Consider the following 26,275-nt stretch of genomic DNA (forward strand, 5'->3'; position numbering starts at 1 on the left):
TGGTCACTGAGGATTCCACAATGTTCAGGACATTTTATCCCCCGTCAGCTCCTGAACTGGTCTGTGTCCATGTGCAGGAAGACCAGACTCCATTGAGGTGTGTGCTGTTAACGTGTCTGTAACATTCATGTAACAGCACTGCCTGACACTGCACATTGCCACAGTAAAACAAGAGTTCATTCCGCACCTCACACTGGTTTCACAGGGATATGAGGAAATCATTCAGCCCATTGACACTATTGGAGAAAAATAGGGACAGCCTATTCAGTGCCTCCAGCCTATTACTCAGGAAGAGAAGGATTCCAGTGTGATGGGCCATACCAGTTCCCTTGAAAATATTTGAAGGCAGTAGCCTCGATTCTTATGTTTTCTTATTTTAAAGGAAATGTAAAGTGTCTGTTCCAGATGCAATGTGACAGGTCAAACTACTCGGTGGTGAGCAAAGTACATTTATTTAAACATAAAAGATGAAATAAAACCAAAGAAAGAGAAATTTAGAATAACATAATTCTATTGGACAGCTTAACAGAATAATAGAACTAGGAGCTATTACTAATGAACTAGTCCAACATAGAAAATTCCAATAACCACAAAAGGAAAATGCAGGAATAGAAAACAGCATCTAGAGAAAATTCAGAGAGTGTAGCAGCCAGGAGACATTCTGTGAAACTTCCAACTCTGTGGAGACCCCTATGTTACTGAGAAACCAAAACCCAGTGATCCTAATCTGTGAGAGCTGGCCACACCCATTCACTGCATTAAAATAAACCTAAGGCCTCCCTCGCTGTTTACTCAAGTGGTCTTAACTAGCCAGCTTCGTAACGATCGTTCAATATCCCTCTTGAAAGAAACCAGGATAAAAAAGCCTCTTAAAGCTACAGCATCATCACACTTGTCAACACATCGAGCTGTCATACAGGAACCAGGGGCAACCCAATCAGGCCCTTGGCCTTGTCCAGTCGAACGAGGAAGAAGCCAGTCAGTCCCTTGAGTCACTTACACAGGATCAATAGGAGGCCATTCCCACCTCAATGCACTTACACAGGGACAGAATGAGGTAATTGATGCTGATTCCTGATGAATGTCTTATGCCCAAAACGTCGGTTCTCCTGCTTCTCGGATGCTGCCTGACCTGCTGTACATTTCCAACAATCGACTCTCTACTCTGATCTCCAGTATCGGCAGTCTGAGATGTCTCCTAATTGATGCTCCAACATGATAAACAATTGAAGCAGAGGCTGCATAGACAGACTGCTCCACGTTGTTCCTCATGGCTCTGTTGCTCATGATACACATGTGGGACTTTAATTTGGTTTTCTCGCGGTGAGGAGGGAAGCCATATGTGTGAAGTCTAAAGAAGGCACCTTCCATCTCCGAGGTGACAGCCTGGTGTTCTCTGTGTAGAGCGGAAGCTGATGGGAATGGCTACCTGTTTCAGATGGAAGGTATTGTGGCTGCTGTTGGGGATTGTGAGTAACCTGACGTTCAGTACAGGTTCACACGCCGACTACACAATAACGTGGGGAGAGTTAATGTAGGTATATAAACTATTAGGAAAGACACGTTGGACTGATGAATGGACTCTCTAAGTTCAAATAATGCTGATCTTGTTCATGTTGATCTTGTCCAGTGCATGTCCTGTTCAGTGTAACCGTTATGCCTTACTCTGTCCAAGTCTATTTCCACCCTATGATCTGTCTGGCCATGTTTACTATAATCTGCCTCCACTGCTCATAAATAAAGTGTTTCCTTGTACTGAGGTACACGTGGCAATAAATCAAACCAATCAATCCTGGGTAAAGTATGAATTTCTCTCCCTGTCAATGTCTGTTTGAAAATAAGTGATCTCTGCCATTCTTCGTGTTTCAGCATCACTATGTTTTAATCTCTCACAGTTCTACAGATTAAACACTCAGCCTCTTCACTCTATTCTCATGATACCATCACCCGTGTCTGTGGTAAGGAGATCATTCCTTACAAAGGTGACCAATTCTGTAGAGAGTGCCCCAAATACTCTCTCAGCAAGGGTCTACAACAGCAGGAAGATGGCTTTACTTATGTACTCGAATCATCTTACAATAAAGGACAGCGCACCATTGACTGCACCCATTACTTACACAGGGTTTGATTCGGAGCAGTCAGCATAGACTTGTGACTGGGAGATCATGCTTCCCAAATTTGTTAGAGTCCTTTGATGAAGTGACCAGGAAGGTTGATGAGGACCGAGCGGTAACCATAGTCTCTATGGATTTCAGTCAGGCCTTTGATAAGGTCCCACATGGCAGGCTGCCCTGGAAGGTTATATCACATGGAATGCTGGGGGAACAGGCCAATTGGATGCACAGTTGGCTTGATGGTAGGAAGCAGAGGGTTTAGTGGAAGGATGATGGTCAGACTGGAGGCTGGGTCCATTGCTGTGTGTTATCTATGATTTGGTTGAGAATGTACATGGCATGATTCGTAAGTTTGCAGATGACACTAAAATAAGTAGTATCGTGATCAGTGAGGAAGTTATCAGAAATTGCAGCAGGATTTTAATCAGGTGGGGAAGTGGGCCGAGAAATGGAAAATGGAATGTAGTGTAGATGTGTGAGGTCTTGCCTTTTGGAAACTTAAATCAAGGTAGGAGTTTCATGTTGAATGGGAGGTGTGTCGTGGGAAGAAAGACCATTGGGTTCAGGTGCACGGTTCTCTGCGAGTGGAGTCACAGGTAGACTGGGCAGCGAGGAAGTCTTTTGGCACACTGGCCTTCATCAGGCAGGACATTGAGTATAAAAGTTGGGAATTTATGTTGCAATTACACAGGACTTTGGTAAGGCCGCACTTGGAGTATTGTGATCAGTTTTGTCACCTTGTTATGGGGAGGATATTATCAAATGAGAAAGAGTGCATAAGAAGTTTATAAGGATGTTGTCAGGGCCCAGTGGTCTGAGTTATAGGGAGAGGTTGAACAAACTAGGACATTTTGTTTAGAGTGTAGGAGACTGAGGGGGGACCTTATAGAGCTGTATAAGATCATGAGGGATATGGATAGGGTGAAACCTTTTTCCAAGGTTTAGAGAATCGAGAATAGAGGGGATGAGTTTAAGGTTAGAGGGGAAGGAATAAAAGAGAACCTGAGGGGCCGCTTCTTTCCACAGAGGCTGGTACGTGGATGAGCTGCCAGCAGATGTGGCTGATGGGGTACATTAACAACATTTCAAAAGCATTTGGATAAATATGTGGATAGGAAAGGACTGGAAGGATATGGGCCAACTGCAGGGAAATGGGGTTAGCGTGGATGGACATTTACAAGGTAGAGTCAAACCCCTCTGTTAATTAAAACCAAACTCCCAGAACAGCTCACCTCACCTCGTAATCTGTTACAATATGAGCGACACAGATCTCCTACATTCCACTATTTTTTTTAAAAGAGCAAGTCAGTTTCTTAACTTTAATAGCGAATACTAAACAACCACTATTCACAAATACAAGCCCCTCTGTTTCTTAACTACTTACTATCTGACTCCAACTCTGTAAAAGTATGTTATTCCAACAACCCACATGTTAAACATTACAATCTGAAGACCACACAGTCTCTATCTTCCCCGCTGTCTTCACTCTTCCAGCTGCTGATCTCCCTGGGTCATTTTTTTTTAACTGCAAGTAGGTTTTACATGAACATGTACCTTTGATAGAGAATATTTGAGTTGGCCAGTTAGCATTCCTTCTCTACAGCATTTACTCTGCTGTTGGATTGCAGTGGCTCTCCCTCTAGTGTTCAAATGCTGGGTTTACATATTCTCCATGATACAATAATTCTCATAATTTGATTGCTTTCAAGGTGTCCAAAAAATAATATTCACATTCTGCTGGCTTCGGGTATCCTGAATCTTATTTAAACTCTTTGGTTGTATTTGAATTGTTGTCAAAGTAGCAACCAAAACTCAGGTATCCATTTCCCAGCTAATTGTTACATTTGGAACAGTCTGACCTTTAGCTGGCATCTATGGCTATACTTTCTATTCAGCAAAACCCCGTTCTCTCTTAAAGTGACCAGACATGCTTTCGGCTTCAAAACACTTCACATGTTTAGAAAAAGAAAATGAAGCTTTTTCCTCTGATTCTTAACCGCATTATTCTGAAATACGGAGTATTAATCTCAGTTATACCATTCATACTAATTCCACCCACGTATATAGCACTGGAATAAGTCAAATCTTATCTGCACTTTTTCCTTTAAATCCACGATAACACATCTGCTATCACATTTTTAGGATCCACAGCATGTGTATTTTAAGTTCAAAGTTTGGTAACATGAGACTTCAATGAAATATTCTCATATTCTGGTCTTTAAATATTTCAAAAATACGAAAGGATTGTCGTTGTTGTCTACAACCATCTGCGACAATTTGTCATGTAACCATTCAAATGTTGTCAGGCCAGTACGAAATTCAATCATTCTTTTTCTAGAATTGAAATTTTGTATTTTTTTTCTGGTGGATATTGAGTTTTTTGGACAAGTAGCCAATTGGCCACTCAATTCCATCATCAACTTTCTGTGTCAACACATCTCCGACCCCTATATCCCAAGCATCATGCACAATTTTCAAAGGGTTTCAAAATATTTGGTGTAGCTAAATCTGGTGCGGGGTGATTAAACCTGTTTTAACATTCTCAAATACCTCCTGGCATTGTTCTGTCCACCACATTCTGTGACCTTCTTTCATAAATCCATCAGTGGTGCCAATACGCTGCTGAAGTTTGCAACAAACTTCCGATAGAATCCACTCAGTTCCAAAAATCGAACACCTCTTTCTTCGAGGATGGTCGTGGAAATTCCTCAAAGCCCTTTATCTTTGTGTTGCATTGGATCAACCTTCCATGTCCAATGTAATGTCCCAAGAACATCACCTCTGCCTTCGCGAATTCTGTTTTCTTTAAGTTTATTACCAGGTTTGCTTCTTGTAATCCTTCAACATGCTCTGGCAACTGTAACATGTGGGCTTTCAATCACTTGCTGAAGATCACTACATCATACAGATAAGTTGCACAATTTGTTCATCTGGACCCAACTCTGTTCCTGAGTCTTAAATGTGGCTGGAGCATTATTCATTCACATGACATTCTGTAACATTTTTGTCATATTCGGTATCTTTACCAGATAGTTTAACTGACTCAACATTTTTTAATTTGAAAGGGGCCACTAAACCTGGCTTTGAAGGGATTTCCTACCACTGGTGGCAATACTGATACGTCATCCCCACGGGAAATCGTTAAAGTTTCAGTGTTTTTATCTGCCACTTGCTTCACTCTACACTGTGCCCTTTTCAGGGGCTGTTTAGCTGACTCACCTACAATCTCTCCCTCACCTCAGATACATAATCCAAGTGTGAGATCTCCGACTTTGGTCCTGTCAATTTATATTTCATTCATTTCAAAGGGCCTCTCACTTCATGTACGAATATTAACTCAAAGGAAGGAAAATGAGTAGATATATTTGGGGCATCTCTATGGCAAGCAATATAACGAGACGCCTTTATTCCAATAATTCCGGTAATTCTAACAGTACGCTGTTAATATTGTCTTCAGCATCTGATGCCAACTTTCCAAGGCTCCCTGGGATTCGGGATTGGACGCACTTGATTCAAACTGCTGTATGCCAAAACTATCCATGACGTCATCAAACAGCTGAGCGGTAAAATGAGACCCTTGGTCTGACTGAATCACACAGCGTAGCCCACAGTGAGTAAAGATAGCTCCCAACTCCTCTGCCTCCCTTTTTGCCTTCACACCCCAAAATGGAATTATCCCTGGAAATCGGGTAGACACGTCCATTATGATCAGCGGATGTTGGTTTCCACTTTTATTTCGGAAAGGGGAGCTCCACAATTAATCATCAACAACATGAAAGGTGTATTCGAATACAGGGTTTGGCAATAAAGGTGCTGGTTTATCCTGCCTGTGACTTACCTACCATTGGCATGTATGACATGTACAACAAAACATAACCACGTCCTTGTGCATTCCAGACACCAGAGATGCTTTAGCCTGAGTCTTCCGTGCATCAACTCCTTTGGCTTTTATCTTTCGGTTTTCCTTCCTGTTGTAACGTATGACAGTGGGATCTTGTTACTACACAGTCTGGAAAAATCCCTGGGTATTTTTCTTTTAATTCCCCAGTTCCCTAGTCTTACTTTGGCTTCTCCACCACAAGGGCTGCCTCTCCCACCTTGGATCCTGCTAAATCATTCCCATGAACAAACTGTATTCCCGGAACTGACACTCTATCACTCACTCTCGCTGTTACTTCCCCAACCTTGATTTGGCATTCCAACCTGATGTTACACAGGGAATGCTTAATTTCTGTCCCTATTCCACAAGTTATCACGCTGTTGAGTAACATGCCAGAAAGAGTGAAAATACTTTCATCTCTTACTATTAGAGGCGGAGGGAAAGTTAGGACTGCAGATGCTGGAGATCAGAGTTGAAAAGTGTGGGGCTGGAAAAGCACAGCAAGCCGGCAGCATCCGAGAGGTAGGGGAGTTGACATTTCAGGCATACGTCCTTCATCAGGAAAGTGGGGGGTAAGGGAGAGGGAAAGCGGCTGAGAATTACATAAGAGGGTAGGGGTGGAGCTGGGTGGAAGGGAGCTTGGAAGGCGATCAGTTATTGCAGGTGATGACTGATGGTGAAAGGTCGGAGAGGAGGGTGAAGTGGATAGGTGGTAGGACAGCTGGAACCCTCAAACTATACAGCATCAACGTTGACTTCACCAATTTCCAAATCTCCCCTCCCCCAGCCTCAACCCAGATTCACCGTTCAACTTAGCACTGCCCTCTTGAACTGTGCTAACTGTCCATCTTCCTTTCCACCTACCCACTCCACCCTCCCCTCCGACATATCACAATAATTCCCATTTATATCTTCCTATCACCCTCCCAATGACCCTCACACCAGTCAATCTCCTACCCTCCGATTTCTCTTTCAGCCCCCTGATCGCCCCGCCACATTCCTGATGATGGGTTCATTCCTGATGTGTCGATTGTCCTGCTCTTCGAATGCTGCCTGATCTGTTGTGCCTTTCCGGCCCCTCAGTTCTCAACTATTAGAGACTGAGCAGCTCCCGTATCTTGGAAAATTATAACTACTTGTCCTCCCCCCACACCCCGTTTTTCCTTAGTAAGGTTTATCTACGGAGGCAAATTCTTTATACAGACCAGGCACTGACTCCATACCCAGCCCCTGCCTGGGCAGTGCACTCTCCTGCAGCTCCTCGGCTCCACTTCGGGTCTCCTTTACCAGGTTCACTAATACCATTGGCTTAAACTCTTTTACAACATCTTTTACCAAAGTGTCTTCCTTCAATGCCCAGCACCGTGTGTCCCAGCTTACTGCAGTGAAAACACCTTTTCACAGTGCCCTTCTTAAACCATCGGCACTGTAATTTTTATGTGTTCCACTACATGATTGTAAGAACAACTGAGGCCTTTCACTTCCTTTCAACCCCTTGGACCTGTTTTTTCATCTGTGGTAAACTATTGCCAGTGTGCCTTTCTCTATGTTTTGCAGTGCAGGATCTCCCCTTCTCCCAATTTTTATCACCCACAAGATGAAATCCTCCCAGAAGCTAAATTTCATCACATGCACCAAAGCATCTCATCTGCCCTTTCTGCTACGCTTCTCACTTCTTGAACTTTCTGTTCATTCACATGAATTCTTACCATCTCTGGAAGTGAGTCTTTAAACTCCTCCCTTCGAGCCTCACAGGTCTTATCCATTTTTAAGGCCTGCATCCTTCTATCAAAATGACTGTGTTTAATTCTTTCAAACTCAATATAAGTCTGACCTGGTTCTGTCTCTACATTTCTGAACTGCTGTCTATATTCTTCTTGTATGAATTCATAAGCACTCAAAATAACCTGTTTGACATCTGCATAATCTCTTGCTCCCTCATGAGACAGCACGGCACATACCTTTCAAGCTGTACCCACCAGCTTAGTCTGAACTAGCATTAGCTACAGGTTCACGGGACATGCCATCTGCCGAGCCAGTTTTGCAAATGAAATAGAAGTAGTTTTCGCATTTTCTCGCACCGAAATATGGCAATGTATTAACATAGTTGTATACATCCCTACATTATCCCTTCATCTTTATCCTGCTAATTTAACTTTCTTATCTAATTCCAAACTTCTGAATTTCAAATTCTCCTTCTCTTCCTTTTTCCTCTGTTTCTCTTTCTCTATCTTCTCTCTCTTTCTGTTTCTGTCTTTACCTTCTAACTCCAGTTGTCATATTTGCAATTTAAGTTTCTCGAACTCGACTGCAGTTTCCTGCTTCTCTGATAGACCAAAGAGCTTGACCAACTCCATTCTGATGACAGCTTTCCTTTTGTCTCTGGTGAAACCTAATTCTAACCTACATGTTAATTCTAGAAGTATGCCCTTCCTTTGTCTTTCTACACTTTCTTGGCAAATTTGGGAACCACCTTCAAACCTCAGAACCTCTTTAGTAATATTAAAAACCATTTCTTTTAATTTAACCAACAACAAGGAAACAAAATTAAATGAATTTTCTCACCTGTTTTATTTGAAGATCTACGTCACTAACTGCCAAGTGATGGAATCTGCTGGGACCTTTTGTACGCCAAAGCTGTTCAAATCTGTCTAAATCCTATACGACAAGCCCTCAAACTGTTATGATGTCGCTGTTGAACTCCTTGTTAATTAAAACCACACACCCAGAAAAGCTCACCTCACCTCGTAATCTGTTAAAACACGAGTGACAAAGTAGTCGCAAATTCCACTATTAAGAGAAAAAGAACAATTAATAAGTATGTATTTTAACTCGCTGAGCTTGATGGTTTGTTTTCAGATGTTTTGTCACCATGACTAGGTGATATCATTAGTGAGAGTCTCTGGTGACGCACTGGTGGTAAGTCTCGTCTTTGTATTTCTAGGTCTTGGTTTCTTAAGGTGCATGATGTCATTTCCAGTTTTTTGTTCAAGGCAAGGTAGATAGGATCTAAATTGATGCGTTTGTTGATGTACTTCTCGCTAGAATGTCATGTTTCTAAGAACTTTCGTGCGTGGCTTTGTCCTAGGAAGTGCGTGTTGTCACAGTCAACGTGGTGTCCTTTTTCTGAATGAATGGAAACTAATGATAGTGGGTCGTGTCTTTTGGTGGCCAGTTGGTGTTCATATATCCTGCTAGCACGACAACAGGACAGTCGGAAATGGAAAAAAAAGATTTTATATACACTGTTTAATCAGTGTGTGTTCAGATAAGTAACACTCTTCATATGTGTATAACGCATTCTGAATGAACAACTGAGACACAGTTAACAAAAAATGATGCACATGATGAATAAATTTTTTTAAGCATTAAAACATTATTTGATCCTCATCTGAAGTGATACCTTCCCTTTCTCTCAATGTTCCCCCTTTTCTGGGATTCCCAACTCTAGTCTCTCATTTTTATCAGAATGTGTGTTAGAAATTCTTGTTTCTGGTTTCCAACCTATTTCAGTTAATCCCCTTTCTACCAGGAATTAAATATATTGGTCTGTTGGGTTCTTTCCAAAACTAGTGTCTGTCATATTATTGGAGAGGAAAGTTATGGCATCTGACCCAGCGTTTGAACATATTGCTCTGCTGTACGTGCACTGTACAAAGGACCACAGCACACAGGAATTGCCAAAAGATTGAGGGAAGTACATCTACTTCTTTCGATAATATAGTTTTCTCATTTTCCACATCTCCATATCTATATCCTCTCTCTCGTTCTCCCTTTGTATCTAGTTAAGAAATCCACCAATCTTCGTGGCCCATCTCTCAAACTCATTCTTTCATTTTATACGTAATGCTTTCTTCAAGATGTAATGTTGTTATAATGAAGCAATGTAACTACAAAGACAGGCGGGAGGAGCTGGCCAGAGTTAATTGGAAGGGGAGCTGAGCAGGAAAGACCATGGAGCAGCAATAGCAGGAGTTTCTGGGGATAATTCGGAAGATAATACCAGAAATGCAACCCCAAGCTGATGAAACATACTCATGGGAGGACAAGGCAGCCAAGAGTGACAAGGCATCAAACCAAAAGAGGAAACATACAATGTGGTGAAGATGATTGGGAATCCAGAGAATTAACTGGCTCTGAAACTACATAACTCTGGTATCACTGACACTACAGAGCTCTTAATCATTGTCAGGGAGAGAAACAGAGGAAACACATTCACTTTAAACACAGAAGATGGCATTTCTCAAGGAAAAAGATTCAGGTGAATTAAACATTTGAATTAACATCAGTTAAATGCTTTTGCAGAATGTGTCAGATTGGAGGCAAGACCCGGGGAGCGAGATCCTCAGCAGAATGAGAGTTTGAAATTGAAGTATTACCACATCAGAAACCAGGTGAGGTCACTGAGTACAGGACTGATGGGTGAATGGCCTCAGTGAGAATTGGGGAACAGACAGCAGAATTGAATTGCAGATATTGCAGCTGGAAACTGTGTATTCATGTAGTGCTGTAGACCACAGCAGCAGGAGAAGCAGACCTGCATTCAGACACAACCTGTAACTTTTTGCCAGGATAACACCTCAGTCTGTCATTACAATAAACACCATCTATGGCTCAGTGACGAGTGTGGGTGAACATGTCAGAGTCAGAATCACATGAACCTTAACCTGATGCTAACTCATTAAAGCTACCTGACTTGACCAACAGATCAGAACGAAGCCCTGTAGTCCTGCCACATTCAGTTATAAATGGTGATGGACGATTAAACAAATGACTGGAGGAGAGGGCTCCACAAACATCCCCATCCTAAATAATGGAACAGACCTGCACATCAGTGTAAAAGAGAAGGATGTTCTATCTGCACCATCCTCTGCCAGAAGTGTTGAGTCGATGATACAGCTCACCCTCATCATGATGCCCACAAAATCACAGACGCCAGTCTTCAAATATTTCGATTTGCTGCATGTGAGATGAAGAAACAGCTGAACACAGTAGATACGACAAAGGCAATGGGTCCTGACCCCATTCCTGCAATAGGACTGAAGACTTGTGCTGCACAACAAGCCGTGTCCCTGGGGAAGCTGTTTCATTCCAGCTCCAACTCTGACATCTCCCTGGCAATGTGGAAAATTACTCAGCTGTGTCCCGTCCCCTAAGAGGGGAATAATTACAATCTGACCAATTATCACTCCCTCATTCCCATCACGACCGTCAAATTGTTGGGAGTTCTTTTTGACAGAACTGTCAAGCAGCATAGAAATACCCTGCTCAGTGTGGTTTTCGACAGGTCCCCATGTGGAGATGGTGCTGTTGTGGAAATATCACTGGATTACTAATCCAGACCAGGATAATGCTCTGGCAGCGGTTGGAAGTTAAAAACAATTAATAAAATATCGAGATCTAAAACCTGGGGTCAGTAACAGTGACCTTGAAGCCAATATCGATTGTAAACAGAATTTCCTTCTCCAATGTACTTTTAGGAAGTGAATCTCCCGTGATTTCCTGGGCTGGGCTAAAACAGACTCCAAAGACCCTGACATGTGATAAACATTTCAATGGTCTCTGAAACTGCCAAGCAAGACCACTCACTTGTATCAAACTGCACCGAGGTCTGAAAGGATGAAACCGGACAGAACATCCGGCCTCAGCATCAGTGTCGGAAAAGGGAATGGGAACACAGTCCTGTCGACCCTGCAGAGACCTCCTTCCTAACATCTGAGAGCTTGTGACAACATTTACAGAGCTTTCCCACAGACTGCACGGAAACAGCGGAAAAGGAGTAGGTCATACAACACATTGAGCCTCCCCCATTCTATTTCATGTAAAAAAATCTCCTCGATGCACTTACCCCACATGATGTACATATCCGTTAATGTGAGTAACCTTGGGAAGTTATAAAATAGGAAATGCAGTAGTACGTTTGGTCCACCGAGTTTGCTACCCAATTCAATGTAATGATGGTCCGTCCTTCATTTCCATTCCGTACTCCTGCTCTCCCACCATCCCTTTACTGTCTCTAAATCCTTACTTATATTCAGTGTCTTGGTTTCCAGGTGCGAGAGAATTCCCCAGGGTCACCAATGTCTGAATGCAGCCAGTTATTCTCAGCTCAATACAGTGTGACCTGCCTGTACCTAATACTGTGGTCCCTTGATTTAGACATCTCAGAAAGGGGAATAATCATGTCTGCTTCCAATCTGTCTCACCCTGTCAGAGTTTTGTATATTTCACTGCGATCTCCACTCATTTTCCTAAACACCATTGAATACTGGCCCAGTCGCCCCAAACTCTGTTCCCATAACAAGCCTGTCATCCCAGAGACCAGCCTGGTCATCCTTCACTGCTCTCCCTCAATGTCAGGTTTGTCCTTTATTAGGTGAGGAGACCAAAACTGCACATAATGCTGCACAATGTTCGAGATGGGGTCTCACGAAGGCCCTGTACAGCTTCAGTAAGACACTCTTACTCCTCGACTCAAATCCTCCTGAAATGAAGGTCAACACACCATTTATCTTCCTCACTGCTTTCTGTTTCTGCAATATTGCTTTCAGCGATTGGTGTACAAGGAGATGCAGATCGTTTTCCGTGTTATAGCTCCCACTTGCTGGTTGTATATACACTGGTCAGCGTGTCAATGCCATTCCCAGTATTGACATCTGGTTACAGAACTCACTGCGCTGCAGGGACCTCAGAGGTTTATGCAGAAGGAAACAACAAAAAGGAGCATAAGTCCCTTTGTAGATCAACATGTTTCAACCAATCCTTTTCAAATTGTAGGATGCCAGTTTATCATTTCCACCAAAGGGCACACTGTCACCTCTATCCACATTGTTCTCCATCTGTCACGTATTTACCCATTCACTCCACTTGTCTTAGTCTTCTTGGTGCGTTTTTACATCCTCCTCACCCACTCACAATCCCAAAAAAAAACCCAAGAGAAAATCACCTTTTTACAGTGATAGTATACTCACAACTCCACCATCAATAAAATGATCCATCAAAATATTTAGAATATTTCTAAATAGACGTGGTCGTGAGTTGGAAAGATGGTCTCTGAGGATCTTTGGTGAATCATTTCATTGCAGCATGTAGATAGTGAAGCACTGCTGCTGCTGCTGAGGGTTGATGGTGGAGCATTGTGGGTGAAGGGACAGTCAAACTGGTTGCTTTGTCCTGATAGTATAAAGATTCTTGAGTGTTGTTGGGGCTGCACTCATCCAGGCAAATTGGGAGTCTTCTATCGCACTTCTGACTTAGATAATGGACAGACTTTTGGAAGTCAGGATGTGAGTTACTCGCCGCAGTATTCCTAGCTTCTGACCTGCTCTTGTAGTTACTGTGTTTATGTGGCGAGTCCAGTGAGTTTCTGAGCAATGATTACCCACCAGGACTTTGATACTGGGGGATTCACTGATAGTAACACCATTGAATACCAAGGGGCAGGTTAGATTGTATTTTATTGGTGATGGTCATGGTCTGGCATTTGTGAGGCCTGAACATTACTTGCCACTTGTCAGCCTGGATACTGTCCATATCTTGTCGCATTTGGACATGGACTGCTTCAGTATCTGAGGAGCCACAAATGTTGCAGAACATTGTACAATCATTGGCGAACATCCCCACTCCTGACCTTAACATGGAGGGAAGGTCATTGATGAAGCAGCCCTGAAGATGTTTTCGGTCACTGCTCGAGGGACTCCTACAGACATGGAGCTGAGTTGACTGACCTTTTTCAACCATGACCATCTTCCTACGTGTCAGGTATGATTCTAACCAGCGGGGAGTTTGCCTCTGATACCCATTGATTCCAGTGTTGCTAAAGCCCCTTGATACCACACTTGGTCGAAGACTGCCTTGATTTAAAGGGCTGTCACTCTCAAACCATCTCTGGAATTCAGCTCTCTTGTCCATGTTTGATCTAAGGTAATGAGATCAGGAGCTGAGTGACCGTTGGGGGGGGGGGGGGGGGAGCCCTAACTGGGCGTCATTGACCATGGTATTGCAGAACAAGTGCTGCTTAAAAGCACTGACACCTTCCACTACTTTACTGATGATCAAGAGTAGACTGATGGGGTGGTAATTGGCCCGAATAGATTTGTTCTACTTTTTATGTGCAGGAGATCCTTGGGGTAATTTTCATGTAATCTGGGAAAGCCATTGTTGTGACTGTATTGAAACAGTTTGGCTAGGGGAGTAGCAAGTTATGGAGCACAAGTTTTCAGTACTATTGCCAGAATGTTGTCAGGGTATGTACCCTTTGTAGTATCCAGTATCTCCACCCGTTTCTGGATATCGCGTGGACTGAATCGAATTAGTTGATGACTGGTAACTGAATTGCTGAGGACCACTGAAGGAGGCTGAAATGGGTCATCCACTCAGCACTTCTGACTGAAGATTGTTGCGAATGCATCAGCCTTATCTTATACACTGAAGTGCTGGGCTCTTCCATCATGGAGGAAGGCGTTATTTGTGGAATCTCTTCCTTTAGTGAATTGTTTAATTGTCCCCAACGTTTCTCGACAAGGTGTGGAAGGACTGCAGAACTTAGATCTGATCAGTATGTATTTTCCTCTTGATGGTTCCTTCACCACTTGCCACTCTCACAGTTATATCCTTTAGTACCAGGCCAGCGCGATCAGTAATGCTGTCGCTGAGATACTCTTGGAGGTGGATATTGAAATCCTCCACCCAGAGTACATCTTGCATCCCTGCGACCCTGAGTGCTTCCTCCAAGTGTTGTTCAGCATGGAGGAGTACTGACTCATCAGTTGAAAGAGGCTGGTACATGGTAAGCAGCAGGAGGTTTCCTTTCCCATGTGTAAACTAATGCCATGAGACTTCATGGGATACGGAGTCATTGTTGAGGACTCCAAGAGCAATTCCATTCCAACTGTATCCCAATGTGCCGCCACTTCTGCTGTATCCATCCTGCTGATGAGACAGGAGATGTCTGGGGAAGGTGATGGGGAGTATGGGACATAGTCTGAAATGGATCATCCACTTAGTATTTCTGACTGAGGATTGTTACGAATGAATCAGTCTTATCTTATACACTAAAGTGCTGGGCTCTTACATCATGGAGGAAGGGGTTATTTGTGGAATCTCTTCCTCCAGTGAATTGTGTAATTGACCCCAACGTTTCTTGACTAGATGTGGAAGGACTTATACCTTACAGAATCATACCTTACAGACAATGTCAGGCTGTTGCTTGACGAGTCTGGTTATTTCTATTCATTGTTTCCTGCCAGCTGTCCCATTCCAGAAACATGTCCATACGTTAGCCCCAATCCACTCAGATTTGAATATGCAAACTGGGCTTGGAGCTGTACCAAAATTTATCTAAAAATCAAAATGTTTAACATATATTGCTTCTCTTTCATTTGTCTCCCATTCTGTATCTCAAACATAATTCCCATTTCATAAATCTATGTTAGTGTTGTCTATGACCATTACTTTCAACCCCAATAATTTCTCCTAAACTATTTGCTGACTATGTTCTATGTTCCATGTACTCTATCATTTTCCCACACCAGACTTGGTTTTCCTTGTATTGTTAGAAAGTTCTGTGAAGTCAGAACTGAAGTAGTGGCTTCATAGTTCTGCCATTTCCCTGCTCCCCATTCTCCACTCTATGGTTTAAAACTGTAAGGAAACTGTACATGTTACCCATATTTTTCACATTGACATGATTTATCAAGTTATTACAGTTCACTCTTATAACCCTTGTGAATATACTCTTCAGAAACTCATCTTTTCTCACCTTAAACTGCTCAATAACTTCCACACCATACACTCACAGGAGCATAGACTCTGTGCCAACACAAGTACAGCACGATCTTTATTAGTCCCACTTTCCTACAGCAGGCCCTTAGCCGGGAATGATATGACACTTCCAAGTGCTCGTCCAAGTACGTTTTAATGATTGTGAGGTTATCTGTGATAATTCCCCTCTCAGGAAGTAATCCCAGAACACAGCGTCCTCGAGCTGAAAAAAATGTTTAAATCGTCTCTGAAACTCAAACGCTTCACTTTAAAAGTGTGCTCCTTTGTTCTCGACACACTGACTAAAAGGAACAGCTGCTGTCTATCCACCCTGTCCGTGTCGCTCATAATCTTATCCTTCTGAATCATGGACCCCTCAGCTTTCTCTGCTCCAAAGTAAACAACCCGAGCTTATCCAGCCTCTCTCCATAGCTGATATGCTCCATCCCAGGGAACATCCTGGTTAATCACCTCTGCACCCTCTCCAGTACAATCACATCCTTCCTGGAATGTGACTCCCAGAACTACATACAGTATTCCATTTTGGCCGAACCAAAGTCCTGTATTGCTCTTATAATCTACACCCTGATTAGGAAACACAACACCCAAGGTCCAATTCTTAACTACTCCATTACCCTGTCCAGCCACATTCTGGGATGTGTGGAGAAGCACACTCTGAGGTTCCCAGTGTGCTGCTATTCATTGAGTCCTCCCCTGCCTGTTTCCTTCTCCCAAAGTGCATCACCTCATATTTATCAGGGTTACATTCAATCTGCCATTGATCTGCCCATCTCACAATTCCATTTGCATCTTCCTGTAACTTAAGGCCTTCCTCCTCACTGCTAACCACTCAGCCATTCATTATGTCAAACATACACTTACTTGGTACGCCAGGGGACACTGGTCTCCAGTCACACAAACAGCCTTCTCCCACCACCCTCTGTCTCCTGCCACTAAGACAGTTTTCGTTGTAACTCGTCAAGTTTTGCTTCATATTGTGAGATTTTACTTTATTTCTCAGTGTCCCAGGTGGAAATTTGTCAAAGACCTTCCTACAAAACTAAACAATCGACCTCCTCAAACTAATTCAATCAAACCCATTAGATGTGACTTCCTTCTGATAAAGTCATGATGATTATCCCTGATCAAACCTTGCGACTCTGATTGGAGTTCGATTTTTTCCTTCCCTTTTTTCTCCAGTAGTTTCCTTAATAGTGATCTAATACTCGCTCGTCTATAGTTCCCTGGTCTACCTCTCCCATCCTTACTGTGAAGTGGAATCGTATTAGCAGTTCTCCAGTTCTCTGGCACCTCCCCTATGGTCAGATTCTAATTAAAATGTTCAGTCCGCAATGCAATCAACGTGTGTATTGCTGCTTCCTCTGAAATACATGTATGAAGTACATCTAGTCTGTCAGATTTATAAATACTCAATCCAGCTTTCTTTTCAAAGATGATCCCAACACTGATAAGAAGATCTCAGATTTTACTTACACAAGTCATATGGTCACTTGGTATTTCTGGAAGAATTTGCGGACATTCTTCCATGAAGGTAGACACCAAAGAAACTGTTTGCTTTCCCTGCAATTTCTCTGTTCTCTGCAATAAATTATCGTGAACGTACACCAACTGCACCACATTTGACCTTATTTTTTTTCATACATTGATAGATGCTTTTTAGCAGTTTTTATGTTTTCTTTCATTTGCACGCTTTTTCTCTTTTTGATTTTCTTCTCAGTTTCTTGGTCATCCTTTGCTGGGTCCTACATTTCTCTGAATCCACTGGCTTACTACAACACTTGGCATTTTTCTAAGCTGCCTCCTTTCATCTAATAGGTAGACGAGGGTGGGGTTGAAAGTGATAGTCGGAGAGGAGGGTGGACCAGATTGATAGGAAGGAAGGTGGATACATCAGACCATTCAAAAGGGCGGTGCTGACTTGGAAGGTTGGAGTGGGATAGGTGGGATTAGGGGAAATGGGGAAATCCACTATGATCCCCTGTAGTTGGATGGTCCCAAGGCAGAAGAGGAGGGTTTCTTCCTCCTGGCTTCTGGTGGCTCGGATTTGGCGATGGAGCAGGCCCAGGACCCTCATGTCCTTGGCAGAGTGGGAAGGGGAGTTAAAGTGCTCAGCCACAAGGCGATGGAGTTGTTCAATGTGGCTGTCCCAGAGATGTTCTCTGAAATGATCCACAAGTTGACCTCCTGCCTCGCCAATGTAGAGAAGACCACATTGGGTTTAATGGATGCAGTAGATGAGGCGTTTTGTCTCCCTTTATCATCTTTCACTTTCAACCCCACCTTCATCTACCTATCGCAATCCCAGCTACCTCCCCCCTGTCACACCCCCTTCCCATTTATGTCTCAGCCCCCTTGGCCCATAAGCTTCATTCCTGATGAAGGGCTTATGCCCGAAACATCGATTTATCTGCTCTTAGTATGCTGCCTGACTGTGCTTTTCCATCACCACACTCTTCGCCTCTGATCTCCAGCATCTGTAGTCCCGACTTTCTCCTCACACCTTGATGGCTTGCATGACTCAGATTTGTAACGGTTACTTCAAATACAACAAAAACTGTCGTGTACTCAAACAGCATAAAAGAAAACCAATACATTGTGGTCACTGTTCCCAAATGTCCTTTCCCGCAAAATTTTCAATTAGCTCTTCTGATCACTCAACACCAATTCCTAAATAACCTGATCTCGAGCTCAATGATCAACATAATGTTCATGTAAACCATCTCACACGTGGTCATGAAATCCATTTTTCCCAGCATTAGCATTCAATTGGGTTAACACAGTTTAGACATAATTTAAACATATATCATTACTGCAGTACCCACAAATGTGCATATCTCATTTCCTGTTTTATAACATGTCCAATATTTGTATTGCAGCTTTCACTTTCATAATAGACAATAGACAATAGACAATAGGTGCAGGAGTAGGCCATTCAGCCCTTCGAGACTGCACCACCATTCAATATGATCATGGCTGATCATCCTTAATCAGTATCCGCTCCCTGCCTTATCTCCATAACCCTTGATTCCACTATCTTTGAGAGCTCTATCCAACTCTTTCTTAAATGAATCCAGAGACTGGGCCTCCACTGTCCTCTGGGGCAGAGCATTCCACACAGACACCACTCTCTGGGTGAAGACGTTTCTCCTCATCTCTGTCCTAAATGGTCTACCCCGTATTTTTAAGCTGTGTCCTCTGGTTCGGCACTCACCCATCAGCGGAAACATGTTTCCTGCTGCCAGAGTGTCCAATCCTTTCATAATCTTATACGTCTCAATCATATCCCCTCTCAGTCTTCTAAACTCAAGGGTATACAAGCCCAGTCGCTTCAGGCTTTCAGTGTAAGGTAATCCCGCCATTCCAGGAATTGACCTCGTGAACCAACGCTGCATTCCCTCAATAGCCAGAATGTCTTTCCTCAAATTTGGGGACCAGAACTGCACACAGTACTCCAGGTGTGGTCTCACCAGGGCCCTGTACAGCTGCAGAAGCACCTCTTTGCTTCTATACTCAATTCCTCTTGTTATGAAGGCCAGCATGCTATTAGCCTTCTTCACTACCTGTTGTACCTGCATGCTTGCCTTCATGGACTGGTGTACAAGAACACCCAGATATCTCTGTGCTGCCCCTTTACCTAAATTAATCCATTGAGGTAGTCATCTGCCTTCCTGTTCTTGCCACCAAAGTGGATAACTATACATTTATCCACATTAAATTGCATCTGCCATGCATCTGCCTACTCACCTAACTTGTCCAGGTCACCCTGTAATCTCCTAACATCCTCATCACATTTCACCCTGCCACCCAGCTTTGTATCATCAGCAAATTTGCTAATGTTATTGCTGATACCATCTTCTATATCATTAACATATATAACTCCCATCAATGTTTGCTCCTCCTTGCTGTTTTTCCGCTCCACTTTACTAGATTCTGTGGAATCTGAGCGATGTGGGCTCTGGGGAGATTAATGGTAGGAATCATCTCGCCACATCATTTCTGATCTTCGCAAACTTTCATTTCTCCAGATCTCCCGTTATGCTGATGGAGTAGAGAAGGACAATGATCTTCCAACAATGCTCTGTATTCTCCCAGAGAGCTGAGACTGCTCTAACCTGGGTGGGAACATTACAGCAGGCTGGTAAAGTGTTGCTGCTGCTGTACAGGGAGATCACATCTGGAGTAGTGTGTACAGATTTAGCCTCTTCTATGAAGAAAGGATGTTGTTATATTGGAAGTAGTTCAGAGATGGTTCCCTCAACTGATTCCTGCAATGAAGGTGCTAGATTATAACGAAAAGATGATCAGGTTGACCCAGTAGTCATTGGAGTTTACAAAAAAAAAAGATCTTATTTGAACATAGGTGACAGAAGGAGTTAACAATTGAAGTGAATTACACAGATAGTAGAGGAATCCATTCCGTTCTCCAGCCTGTTACAAGGAATAACAGGAGGATATTCAGGACTTCGACCCTGTTACACCAAAACAGGATGAGACCATTCAGTCCCTGGAGCCTGACATACATTTACAGAAGGAGGCCAATCAGCCCCTCGAGCCTATAACACTGGACCCCGAGTAGGCCATGCTGCACCAGTATTCTGTTAAACAACAATAGGATCAGTCCATTCAGCCTCCTCAAGTCTGTAACACAGGAACTCCAACCAGTTTTAGGATGGAGAGATGGCAGGAAAGTGGAACAGAGGCCGTGTTGACATCAGCCTCACCGAGGGGTTGGATTCCTCACAGATGCTCCTTGTTCTTTTTCAACCCTTCGACTGTGTTGGACAGGAATGGGGGAATACTGGGTATCATACAGGAAGCAGGGACTCAGGATAAATCAGTCTCAATCAATTAGACAAAACGTAACCAGTAGGATCACAGAGTAACCAGTACTTGGTTCTCAACTATTTACAGTCTATATTAATGATCAGGAGGATGGAACAGATATACAGATGCTGAGTTTAGTGATGTCGCTGTGGTAAGCAAGAGATTAAATTACCAAGAGAAGGTGGGGAGTCTGCAAATAGATTCAGAGAGGTAAAGGCAATAGATAATAGTTTGGCAGGTGGAATTTAACATGATATAACCTGTCATTTCATTTACAGGAATAATGGAAAGCAATATGTTACTGAAATGGAGAGTGATTACAGGACTTAATGATACTGTGTACTGGGGGGTTCACTCAGACCCGTTCAGACATGGGAGGGTTTGCTCCATCCCTGATCATCTGCTCCTTGACACTCCAAGTGTCCCTCTTGCTCTCCGTACACATGGAATCCTTTAATATGGTTGATTGGTGGTGGGGATGGTGTTTTGAAACGTGCATCAAGGGGACGGCCTTTATCCAAGATATATTCATTTCTTTCTACGTGGAGACCCGATGACGATGGGAATGGCTGACTGCCTCTGAATGAGGAGGCCGTGACTGCTGCCAGGACAGTGAGTATTCACCAACATGATGTACTGTGCATGGGTACACTGTAACATTAATAGAGAGAGAGAGAGCTCCTTCAGTTCCTCTAACTCTCCCCATTGACATGGGTACTCTGCAGATGCCATGTACGCCATCGGGAATCCCACTATACCACTGGATACACCCAGCAGCTCCCTGCTGTGGGAAAACAATGTATTTACCTCATCCACCATATACATCCTCCATCACCGAATGGTGACATTGATGTAGAGATATTGGGAAATGACGGATATGTCACCTAGTTCTGCCTGGAAAGTTGTGGATCATAGAAGGTGAATGAAACTGTGACCCTAACAGCCACTGACAGCACCGTCCTCCCCCTGGTGTGATGCGGCAGGACGTGTTGAAGGAGATGACACCGCTTTGTGCCCAGCTCCTTGTTCAGTCAGGGTCCCCTCACTATCTGCTCCTGGGTTAAGTGTAGCTTGAGAAGTTGTTCCTGGAATATCTGGGAAGGTTACAGCAGATCCTTTTCCCCACACACACTCACTCCGCAGTTTCAGAGCTTCCCCTCTCTGCAGCCTCTGCTTCATGTATTGTTTATGTTGCAGGCTCAGATGCTGTAAATACAGTCCCCATGCTCCATCCAGAGTTGAGTCACCAAATCCTCAGGTCTCCCTGAATGTCTGAGGCAGCTTACAGCACAACTTCCAGCAAACAATCCTCAGCCACTCCACTAAATGTTTAATAACAGGAGTCAGTCTGAAAACCCTTGGCTACAAGTGTTGTGGACCAGACCAGATCCCCACAATATATTTTAAGAAGGCCGCTTAGCCCTAAACCTTTCCTTATTTTGAATATAGATGTGAAGCGTGCTTTCTAGATATATTGTGACTGGTCAAACCACTCGACATTCAGCAAAATATAACCTATTCAAATACTTTAGTTAAAATACACTCAAAGAAAAGAAAAATTTGGGATGGCTTATATGTTGGAACACTTACACAAACAATAGATACCATACCATCTTGGTTTACACCGCTTGGCACAAAGATATATTCAAATGTATTCAGATACTTACAGCAATTTTCCAATCCAGGAGGAAACAACATCAACAGAGATCTCAGAGAGAAAAGCAGCTGGGGATCATGTATTGAAACTTCCAACTCTTCTGGGATCCCCAGCAGCTTCTTAATGCTGCAGCTAAAAACAAAACGAGGAAACCAGGTCTGGGAGAGCTGGCCACTGCCCTTCCATTGTTACCAACGTTTTAATGAAACCTAAAGGCTTTCTCAGTTAGTTACTTAACCTGCTTTCAGACAGCAGTTCCGCACTCTGCCTTTTAAACCTCTCTTTAAAAAAATAACCCAAGAGAAAGTCACCTTTTTACAGTGATAGTATACTCACAACTCCACCATCAATAAAATGATCCATCAATATACAAAATGGATTAATTTTAGACCTCCTAACCTTCATCTATTAGCAGACTGAAATGCATATATATTGCGTTGACTCTGAGCATACAAATGTTCACAACTAGATTCGATTTCAGTCATTTTACTCCTGCCACAGAATGCCTTTGTCTTTCTTCATCCAAGTCTCCACAGTGCGTCAAAATGTAGGTTTCCTCACCCTGTCAACTGTATAATTTCACATTGAATGGCAGCAATAATAAGCTCAATCGAACCAGACTGGTATTATTCTCTCCAAACCTCTCCAAAAACTTTAAGGGATCACGATCAGTGATAAAAAAAATTGTCTCAGGTATGTTATTCACAATTTAAATGCTGAAATGTTGTAATGCCAACGTCAAGCTCAAGGCCTCCTTCCCCATTGTGGAATAAACCTGTTGATGTTTCCACTGGACGCTTCAACCACACGTTACAGAATGGAGCACTTCTCATCTCTCCAATAGTCCCTCTGAATGACATAGCTCCTCATATTTCAGCATTAAAGAATTACATGCTGCTATGCCTCTCAATGCTGTAACCTCTTTCCCGGCTTCTCCTGGCCTATGCCAATAAACCTTACTCTCACAGGGATATGTTTTAAGAAGATCTTGCACATTCTTCTCAATCCCTCATGGAAACCAAACTTTGATTTCTGAACTAAATCATCATCAGCTGCCATTTCAGCTTCTAACCTTGGCATTGTAACTCTCTGCTCTTCCCCACGAGTTCTCACGGCTGCAGGAAGTGAATTGTTGAGCTTCTCCAAAATAAGAATCTCTCTAAGAGTGTCATTGGTTTGCTCAGTTTTTAATACCCTTACCCACCTTTCAAAATTATTATTTTTTGATTCTTTCAAACTCAATGTGCGTTTAACCAGGGACGCTATTTTAGATTCCTGAAACGCTGTCTGTTGGCTTCTGGCACGAGCTCACATGCACTTCCGATGGCTTTCTACATCTCCTCATACTCCCAGATACCTCCTCCGATAGGATGCAAATACCAGCAGCTTTGTTTGGATCAACTAATTCCACATGGTCACTGGGCACTGCATTTGTTTAGCCACTTTCTCAAATGAAATTAAAAAGGCTTCCCCGTCCTTCTCATCAAATTTAGATAATGCCTGAATGTATCTAAACAGATCCCCATCAGACCTTTGGCTATTATAGGGTTGCTCATCCTCACTAACCTCCTCATCCAGCCTACAGTCTACCTTCATCACCGCCTTCCATGTCCACTTTCCTCTCTAATTGCTAACTTTTGAAGTTGAAACTCTCTGCTTTTCTTCTCTTTTTCTCTTTCTCTTCTTAATGTCCTTTTCTTTTATTTCTACTTTTCATCATAATTCAAACTGTTTCAGTTCTTTCTCATGTTCACAGTGCCTCATTTGAAATTGAATTCGAGCCAAAGACTCTGATGACAGATCCTCCAAATGTAATTGCTGAGCTATAGCTGTAATTATCTCTCATTTTCTCACAGACAAACACAACCCCAACTCCAGCCTGTCTGTCAATTCCTAAAGCTTGGCCTTCATTACCTTTTGTAAAACTTTACTTCTTCCACACACAGAAAACTCTTAGTGACTGAAAGAATCTTAATACACAAAACACTGTTTAAACTAACCGAATTCAACATCTTGAACAAAAGACACTGACAGCTACCATATACGACCTTTGAATCCAATAGCCTCCTGGTGCGTACTGTCCAGTGTCTGCATGAGCTTATTCGGGATTCTCTGGTTTCCCCCTACAACCCAAAGATGTGCATGTCAGGTGAATTGGCCATGCTTAGTTGTTCATAGTTTTCAGGGATGTGTGGGTTAGGTGCCTTAGTCGAAGTAAATGTGTCATAATAGGGTAGAGGAATGGGCCTGGGTAGGTTACTCCTCGGAGGGTCGGGTGTAGATGTGTTGGGTCAAATAACCTGTTTGCACGCTGTAGGGATTGTATTCTAAACCCAATTACCGATTTAGAACCAGACAAGCTATAGACCAACCAGACTGTCTCAAACTATTTTAAGAAGGTAGCTTGGATGCCAACTTTTCCTTCATAACAAAATAGATGGGAATTGGATGTCCCAGATGTGATTCCGCTCATCAAACCACTCACCATTATGCAAAACACACTATATTTAAACACTTTAATGAAAATCCATACAAAATGAAGAGGAATTTAGAATAACTTAGCAATTGGAAACCTTAACTGAATGATGGACACAGACCCTGCTACAAATGAACTGTTCTAATATACTAACATCACCTTAACACACCCTATGAGCATACAGTTATGAGCATACAGTTCTCCAGTCCAGGAGGAAACAGCATCAAGTGAGGTTTCAGAGAGAATAGCAGCTAGGGATAATTTATGAAAACTTCCAACCCTTCTGGTACCCAAGCACCTGGTAACTGTTACATCTGCAAGGAAAAGAAAACTATTTCTTGCATACAGTTCTCCAGTCCAGGAGGAAACAGTATCAAGTGAGGTTTCAGAGAGAATAGCAGCTAGGGATAATTTATTAAAACTTCCAACCCTTCTGGGACCCAAGCACCTGGTAACTGTTACAACTGCAAGGAAAATAAAACTATAAAGCCTGGTCTGTGCCAGCTGGCCATTGTTACTACTTTGGCCTTTAAGACCTCTTACTAAAAAAAGGAAAAAATAACCTTTTCTTTAAAAAAAAGTGACAGCATTGCTACATAATTTAAATGACTGTTCCTTTATTCAAGGGGCTTCCTCGTGTTACTGACAGCAAGATCACCTGAGAGGGACAAACACAGGCACAGACCAAGTTACAAGGATGTGTCTCATAACTTCGGAAACACACCTGTCCATGGACCATCACATGGAACACACTGGGAAGTGAACAACAGCCTGACACACACCATTTCACTGTTTCTGAGCGACACAATGCCAGCAATCGATATACTACAGAGCCAAAACCCGAGGCCAGGGAAAGATACAGAGGGACAGAGAGACTCACATTAAAGACAGAAACAGACAGTTAATTAATTGAAAAGATGTTGTGAAAATATGGGGAAAAAGACATGGCCGTGGGACTAACTCGAGCAGTGAGATCTTCGAAAGCAAAATTACAAGAATGAGAACATTGAATAAAGGCATTGTCAGATCAGCGGAAATAGTTTGTTACAACAAATTCTGAATCTGCTTCACAGAACACCACAAGCAACATAAACTGGGACAAGATGACAGCCCCGTATGGAGGGCTGTGCAGACCATGCTAGTGTGTTGCTCAGTAAACTGCACTATCTGCACAGCATGGAGAGTATTGCAAACTTTACGATCATATGCTAACTATACTCGCAACAGATTACTGCCTACAATGGGAAGGTTTGCTGCTTGTATGTGTTCATCAGAAACTGAGGGACAGTGCGTGTGTGTGTGTGTGTGCGATTGGCGTGGTTGAATGTGAAACTCATTGTTTGAGAAGGAACGCACATGGAAGAAATTATTTTAAATACGAACTACTGGCAGGCTTTTTGTTAATCAACAGAAAGAGAACGAGAGAAGTTTCATGGACAGATGAGATGAAGTGTTTGAGAATGTTAAAATAAAGTCATCGCCAGACACAATAGCAATATACATCGGCGTGCACATGAATGACAGATGGATGGGAGTTTGGT

The 26,275-nt window shown here is 42.8% G+C and overlaps 1 long non-coding RNA gene across 1 annotated transcript in view; it reads left to right on the plus strand.

Moving 5' to 3' along the window:
• LOC132814224 (uncharacterized) overlaps nucleotides 1–25,769 on the plus strand; it is a 65,170-nt gene extending 39,401 nt beyond the window's left edge. Inside the window, exon 4 of the long non-coding RNA XR_009644341.1 lies at nucleotides 25,361–25,769. This is a non-coding gene — a long non-coding RNA (uncharacterized LOC132814224). The remainder of the gene's footprint in view (nucleotides 1–25,360) is intronic.
• Nucleotides 25,770–26,275: the final 506 nt, after the last annotated feature.

Source organism: Hemiscyllium ocellatum, unplaced genomic scaffold, assembly GCF_020745735.1.
Source record: "Hemiscyllium ocellatum isolate sHemOce1 unplaced genomic scaffold, sHemOce1.pat.X.cur. scaffold_754_pat_ctg1, whole genome shotgun sequence".
Taxonomy (NCBI): domain Eukaryota; kingdom Metazoa; phylum Chordata; class Chondrichthyes; order Orectolobiformes; family Hemiscylliidae; genus Hemiscyllium; species Hemiscyllium ocellatum.